The sequence below is a fragment of the Sardina pilchardus genome, chromosome 17, assembly GCF_963854185.1.
Source record: "Sardina pilchardus chromosome 17, fSarPil1.1, whole genome shotgun sequence".
In the NCBI taxonomy this organism is placed as follows: domain Eukaryota; kingdom Metazoa; phylum Chordata; class Actinopteri; order Clupeiformes; family Clupeidae; genus Sardina; species Sardina pilchardus.
The window spans coordinates 32,982,420-32,989,919 of record NC_085010.1 but is presented as its reverse complement, the minus strand read 5'-3'; the positions used below and the strand labels follow the sequence as shown (position 1 = coordinate 32,989,919).

The window sequence follows — 7,500 nt, the reverse complement described above, 5'->3', positions numbered from 1 at the left end:
TGGAGTCAGATAAATCGTGTTTTTTTCTCCTAATAACATTACCATGTAACTCCACATGCCTGCTGTTCTTCACGCATTGCAATGGGAGAACGTTCAACATGTTTGAGTGGCGTTTTTGGGACGTGTTTTTCACCCCTTTACACTACCAACAGGTTTTCAATGGAGGTGCCTTGGGCATCGGCTTAGCCATGCAAATAAATCACTGTTTTACACCATTTATGAGGCTCAAAGTAGCTCCACAGATATTTTTGACTTCAAGAGCACCCTGTGTACTGGAGTGTACCGATTTCTACAAAGAGCACTCAGCTTTTTTCTCGTTCAAATTGAGCTCCACACTTTATTGGTAGACTTCCGAGGGCCCTGACATTTAAAACGAGATACTGAGAACTTTGGAAGTGCACAGGAAGTTTATTTAAAAAGACTGTTTACAAGCAGTACCGTCATAGAATCTCTCCACTGGCCGCCATCTTGTAATCAAGTCGTGAACGAACAGGAAGGACAGGGGAACATATTGCAGGAAGGACAGGGGAACATATTGCAAACATTTTGAGCTTCGTTGATACTGTGTACTCATCATGCTCTTGTAGACAGTATAACTATATATTTTCTATGGAATGACTTTTGCAAGAACAACAATCTCTCTCGCTCTCTTTCCAACACACACACACACACACACACACACACACACACACCCTCTTTCCTCTCCTCTCTTCAGCTGCTGTTGCCTTTGTCATCTTCAATAAACTTTCTCTTTCATTTAGAATAGAAACCTTGGTCTCTCTCTGTCTCTAGTCCTTTTGTGGTGCAGTTCGTCGAGTCATGCTTAGCAACACTTTCAAGGTTGCTAGATATTAAGAACACACACACTTTTGTTCTGGATGCTTCTGTGTGCTTGGTGACACACACCGTTGATGGGTTCAATCCTGCACACACACTCTTCTCCCGCTTCAGACAAGTCTGCCTTCCTCTCCTCACACACACACACACGTCTGCGTTCCTCTCCTCACACACTCACCCTTTCACTGAAGATTGGTTGAGGACGTGGTCTAGTGCTAATTGTCTGGTTGGTGTGTGTGTGTGTGTGTGTGTGTGTGTGTGTGTGCCAGATAAAGAGAGAGAGTGAGAGAGAGAGAGAGCTGGCAACGGACTCAAAATAGCCCAAACAGCAAGAGTAAATATGAGTCCTGTCTGATCTCCGCTAGTCTCCCCAAAGCGCCACTTTCTGCTGTTGAAACGGATAAATGGAGTTAAAACTGCTTTGTGCATCCCATAATAGTAACGGAGTAAACTGTGAGCATACTGACAGCATGGCGACGCATTTGGACAAACTTCATACCAGTGACATAGGATCTTCATACCAGTGACATACTGTAGGATCTTCATAACAGTGACATACTGTAGGATCTTCATAACAGTGACAGACAAAGGAAAAAGACAGTTACTGCATTTTTGGTCGATTTTTTTTTTTTTTATCATTTTCATGACATTAAAGTTGTTAGGAAGATTGATATGTACCAAAAATAAGTTAATGTCAACCCTGCTGAAAAAACCAGCAAGAAACCAGCTTAGGCTGGTAGCTGGTTTTAGCTGGTTTTAGCTGGTCTTTGCCCAAAACACAGTTCTTATTGCTGGTCTTGCTGGTGTAGCTGGTTAGGCCACCAGCTAGACATGCTGGCGTGACCATCTGAGGAAGCTGGTCGTGCTGGTGTGACCAGCCTGTCGTTTGGGATACAGCTGGTTTAAGATGGTCATGCTGGTGACCAGCCTGTCCAGCTTGACAAAGATGGTCAAGCTGGTTTTCTAGAATGACCAACATAAGCTGGCGTGGCCAGTAAAAACCAGCAATGTAGACCAGCAACACCAACTAAAATGACCAGCTTAAGGTGGTACGACAATCAAAACCAGCTGAATTACCATCATAAGCTGGGTAAACCAGCTGAAGGTGTGTTTTCGTGAGAGTTTTGCTGGACTAGCTGGTTAACCATCAAAGGGTGGTCAAACAAGCTGGTTAACAAGCTGGTCAACCAGCAAACCACCTTTAGCTGGTCAGGCTGGTTTTTTCAGCAGGGAAGTAACACAACCTCCACATGTCCAAAAACCCACCTATAATTACCTAAGCTGGGCAACAGGATAACTTTAAGGTAATTTTTTTTTTCAGTTTGCACTCTGCGTAGGAACTTCTCATTCTGATGTCATGATAACTGATGAGGTCATTGGTGATAGTAGTGTTCCTACTCTTCTTACAGGTTCACTACTGCAAGACATAACTGGGACACAAACTCCGTATGTCTGTCTGATTCTCTCCAAATAATATACTACCATCCAGAGAGCATGTGTTTTCAGAGAGCTATTGTTTTGCCTGCTGGCCTCTGTTACAGCAAGCAGGTGGTGGCACAGTGGAAGTGTCAGAGCCTTCTGTGTGAAGGGTTACCGGTTCAATTCCTAGCTCTGCTTAAGTGGGAACCACAGCCAGCTAGCATTATGATAGGAGAGAGTTCCTAGAGCTTTTCTATCTTAATGTTTCTCCTTTAACCTGCTTAGGAAATACCACACAGTCATAAACGATTTATAGTCAAGAAGACTGTTTCATTAACCAGCCTTTGTAGGCATCACTAGATATGTCTAAGGATGGGAAATGGGAGCAGATGGAGGAGCCATTGGTGCAGCGGTAGCATCAGGGATCACCATCCTCAAGGTCGTGGGTTCAATCCCCAGCTCTGCCAGGAGAGGACCTGTGGTGAAAGCTCCATGGAGGCAGAGGGCAGGAAGGAGCCAAAGATGAATCCCAGGAGAGTGGCAGAAGATGGAGCTCAAAGGAGAAAGAGATGGGGGGGCTTACTTGGCCCCCCGAGGAATTCCAGTACACACACAGGGGGTTATACTTTTTTGCAGGTGGTCAAACTTAACAACACGGTTGCAGCATATATAAAATGCCTCTATCTGCCCTCACCATACTCAAAACCTATGCAACTGGTTATGGTTCAGCTACTATTACATGACACAGATCCTTCAGAGAGCACCAATTCCCTGCCTAGCATGGGATTTGAACCTCACACCTTTGGAACTTCACACAAATGAACATACCTGTACTTACCCACTGGACCACCTGCTGGTTTGTGAACACAAGGACATGAAGTATATTTGATGCACATATGGTGCAACTAATAGCTTCCCATGAGGCTATTAATAATGGGAGCCGTAGAACTCTGTGCTGTTCCACCTCGAGGTGTGTTAGGTCTTTCTACTTCATCATGATTGTTCTACTTCATCACATTTCTTTGTTCTACAAAACACCAAGTGCCAATTCCTGAGGTAAGATTAGAACCAACCTCCCTTCCATCATCAGTCCTGCACTCTTCCACTCACCCACCTGCTGGGTGACACCTGTTAGAAAACAAAAACCACCCTATGATTGTTGATAGGGTGACAGCTAGACCAGCAAAACTCTTGCAAAAACATTCTGCTGGTTTTACTTGTCGTACCACCTCAAGCTGGTCATTTTAGTTGGTGTTGCTGGTCTACATTGCTGGACTTTTACTGGCCATGCCAGCTTATGTTGATCATTCTAGCAAACCAGCATGACCATCTTACACAAGTGTCAAGCTAGGCAGGCTGGTCACCAGCATGACCATCTTACACCAGGGGCCTGTACTACGAAGAGAGCTCAACCTACCCAGATGTAACCCAGGGTTACTTTGCTAAACCGGGGTTGACAAAACCTGGTTATCTTCATTGGTGTTAATCGGTACTACGATGAGTAAGAAGTTGATTTGTTGAACTGGGGTTAACCTCATCGGAGTTGGTGCACGTTCACATAAAATGGGCGGGTTGCAGCGCAAATCACCACTTTTAATGATGACGCGATCACGTTATTTTACGGATAAGGATTGCGCAATGATTATAAAAAGTTGCGAGGAATTAAACCCCCCTTTACAATACATCAAATACGTCGGCAGCAAACAAAGCAAGACAAGGCTGTTGGCACGTAGGCTATTGCAGATCGGATATATGAAAGTAAAGTTTTATTTCATGTTCCTTAAAGTCTATGTGTTACGGAGGATTAATAGCTTGCGGAATGTCTGAAATGTGTTGAAATAAATACATTTTGAGTTCATAAGAGTCCTACAGATGCAACACAATTCATGCCATGTATATTAATAAATATTAATAAAGGATAATTGAATGTTTAGCCCCATTGACTGATTTAGTGTATGCCTATCCTGTGAACATTTTAGATGCAACGGCAGTGCCGCTGGCAGCAGGTGAAAATGAAACTCAAAAACATTCAGAGGGTTTATGGGCCTAGTTATAGCTTGCATTAATATTTCTTAATTATGAAAATATGTTATATTGCCAATGCTTATAGCCTCCACTTTGCCCCGATCAGCTGACAAATGCAACGAATTCCCTCGGCTGAGAATGTATAGGCTATCTTTCATAGAGAATATTATATGGAGAAAGATTCTGGCGGTCTTTAAAAACCCTCGCCTTGCGAAGAGAGGCGCTTACAATTTGCGCTCCAATAATGTATCTTCAAAGTAGCCTACGTCGACATTGTGGGGTGTGGTTAACCGCAAACCTCGGGTTAAACAAGATCATAACCTGCTCGGAGCAGGTTTGAGATGCAGCCTAAATTGCCATGGCAGCATACCTAGGTTAAAACCTATCCACCTTTCGTAGTACGGGTTAACCGGGAAGTTACGCCACACCCCTGCTGAAAAAACCAGCCTGACCAGCTAAAGGTGGTTTGCTGGTTGACCAGCTTGTTAACCAGCTTGTTTGACCACCCTTTGATGGTTAACCAGCTAGACCAGCAAAACTCTCGCGAAAACACACCTTCAGCTGGTTTACCCAGCTTATGATGGTAATTCAGCTGGTTTTGATTGTCGTACCACCTTAAGCTGGTCATTTTAGTTGGTGTTGCTGGTCTACATTGCTGGTTTTTACTGGCCACGCCAGCTTATGTTGGTCATTCTAGAAAACCAGCTTGACCATCTTTGTCAAGCTGGACAGGCTGGTCACCAGCATGACCATCTTAAACCAGCTGTATCCCAAACGACAGGCTGGTCACACCAGCATGACCAGCTTCCTCAGATGGTCACGCCAGCATGTCTAGCTGGTGGCCTAACCAGCTACACCAGCAAGACCAGCAATAAGAACTGTGTTTTGGGCAAAGACCAGCTAAAACCAGCTAAAACCAGCTACCAGCCTAAGCTGGTTTCTTGCTGTTTTTTTCAGCAGGGACGTGATCAACTTACTCTCGAAGTTACCCAGCTAAGCCAGTAACCCCGCTTCGTAGTACAGGCCCCAGCTGTATCCCACACGACAGGCTGGTCACACCAACATGCAGCTTCCTCAGATGGTCACGCTAGCATGTCCACCTAACCAGCTACACCAGCCAAGACCAGCAAGAAGAAAACCTGGAAGAAAACCAGCAAGGACCAGCTAAACCCAGCTAAAACCAGCTACCAGCATAAGATGGTTTCTTGCTTTTTTTTCAGTAGGGTTGTTGATTGGCATATATATTTGCTATTGATAAATAAACAAATGAATAAAGCATTTTGAGAAAGTTACGCATTTGTGCTGGCAATCCACTGTGTGGTGGCACTTGCACCGATTGTTAAAAAAAAAACACTCACTATTGTGCAAATGTTAATGATGATTTGAAGAAAACTGTGAGAATGACATGGTTTGTGTGTGTGTGTGTGTGTGTGTGTTAGGGAGGCAGTCAGAGTTCATCAAGTCAAGGAGAAAGGAGAGAAAGTTGGTGAGGGAAAGCCATGAGTGTGTGTGTGTGTGAGACGCCACTTCATCTAGTTAAAGCCTCCAGCCTCCTGCCCGCAGGACCGCAGGTCGGCGGCGACATTTATTTTACTGTCACACTCAATGGCAGTTGGCAGCTCCGATTAGAGTCGATTTTTCAAGTGTGAACTTACCAAGAGAGGGGCAAATAGCCTAAGTGTTACACAGCTCTGCAACAGGTATAGGACAATGATAGACTTTGCAGCCTTAACGTTAACTTGGAAAACCAAGGAGAAACAGCGAATCAACACTGAACAAAATCTTGCAAGCAGGAGAACGTTTTAAATCTAAGAGTCGGCGCTGTTGTGTTTTTTTTAAAGGTTATTTTTTGGGCTTTTTTGCCTTTAATTGGACAGGACAGTAGAGAGAATGACAGGAAGCGAGTGGGAGAGAGAGCTGGGGTGGGATCCGGAAAGGACCACGGGGCGGGAATCGAACCCGGGTCGCCGGCGTGCGGTGCAGGTGCCCCAGCCTGTTGCGCCACGGCTGGGGCCGGCGCTGTTGTGTTTGAAAGATAAGTTAGAGGCGCCAAGACCCGCCTTACGTTGCTTCTGATTTGTTTATATTGCGTGATGCCTTCCGTGGTTGGTGAGATTTAGTCACAAAGGACTGATGGATTGGTTATTGCCGTCAGTCAATCAGAGGGTAACTAGAGGGTAACGATGCTAGAGGGTAACTAGGCTAGAGGGTAACTAGAGGGTACCTAGAGGGTAGGGAAATAACAAGTAGGGAGAGGGGGCCATAATAAGATAAATGTGACCATGTGAAGCACTACACATATGTATGTGTGTGTGTGTGTGTGTGTGAGTGTGTGTGTGTGTGTGTGTGTGTGTGTCGCTTAATTAGGAGTGGAGCTCAGGATGTTGAGTCAGTGTGAAGCTCCTGGTGTGTGTGTGTGCGTGCGGCAACAGGAATATGGAATATGGATATAAGGATATGGAATATGGATATAAGGATATGGAATATGGATATAAGGATATGGAATATGGATATAAGGATAGGGGAACATACTGCAATCATTTTGAGCTTCGTTGATACCGTGTCAAGTGTGTTTGTCTCTCTGATGCACAATAAAGCCTTTTAGAAGAATCCTGCGCTCGCGCTGTGTGTGAGAGTGTGTGTGTCCTATACTCCCTGTGTGATTTCAGAATGCGTGACAAGAGTGCTCTCCTTCACAAACCTCCTTCATGATGCGTTGCTTAGATTAATCACACACACACACACACACACACAGTCAGAGAGAGACAGACTCAGTCCTGGTAAAGCAAAGACTTTAATGTAAACTTGGATTTAAACGGTAACTTAAGAGCAAAATAAAAAGTAACATTTTAAACGGTAACTTAAGAGCAAAATAAAAAGTAACATTTTAAATGCAGCAGTCTGGAGGACACTGACAACCACATGGAGTGCTTCTGAATTCACAATCTCTTACACACGCACGCACACACGCGCGCACGCGCGCACGCACGATCAAAGATTCACACATAGACGAGTAACAGAAATAGGAATACACACGAGCTGAGAGTAAACCTGCCAATAACCAGGTAGCACGCACAGGCAGGCATGCACGCACACACACACACTGATGGAGTACTAGCGTGTAAATCAGTTGCTATGGCACTGGTGCTTTTGAGCATGTGATGTTCTGGGCTCCACAGCATGACTCAGCATTTGTAGTTCCCATCAACATCAATCAGG

General features: G+C 44.7%; 1 protein-coding gene across 1 annotated transcript in view; it reads right to left on the bottom strand.

Moving 5' to 3' along the window:
• Positions 1-7,056: 7,056 nt before the first annotated feature.
• The window catches only part of LOC134062368 (aldo-keto reductase family 1 member B1-like), a 12,029-nt gene continuing 11,585 nt past the window's right edge, over positions 7,057-7,500 (bottom strand). Inside the window, exon 10 of the mRNA XM_062518358.1 lies at positions 7,057-7,500. This exon is cut by the window's right edge and continues 682 nt beyond it. The gene's annotated coding sequence lies outside the window, so the exon portion shown is untranslated.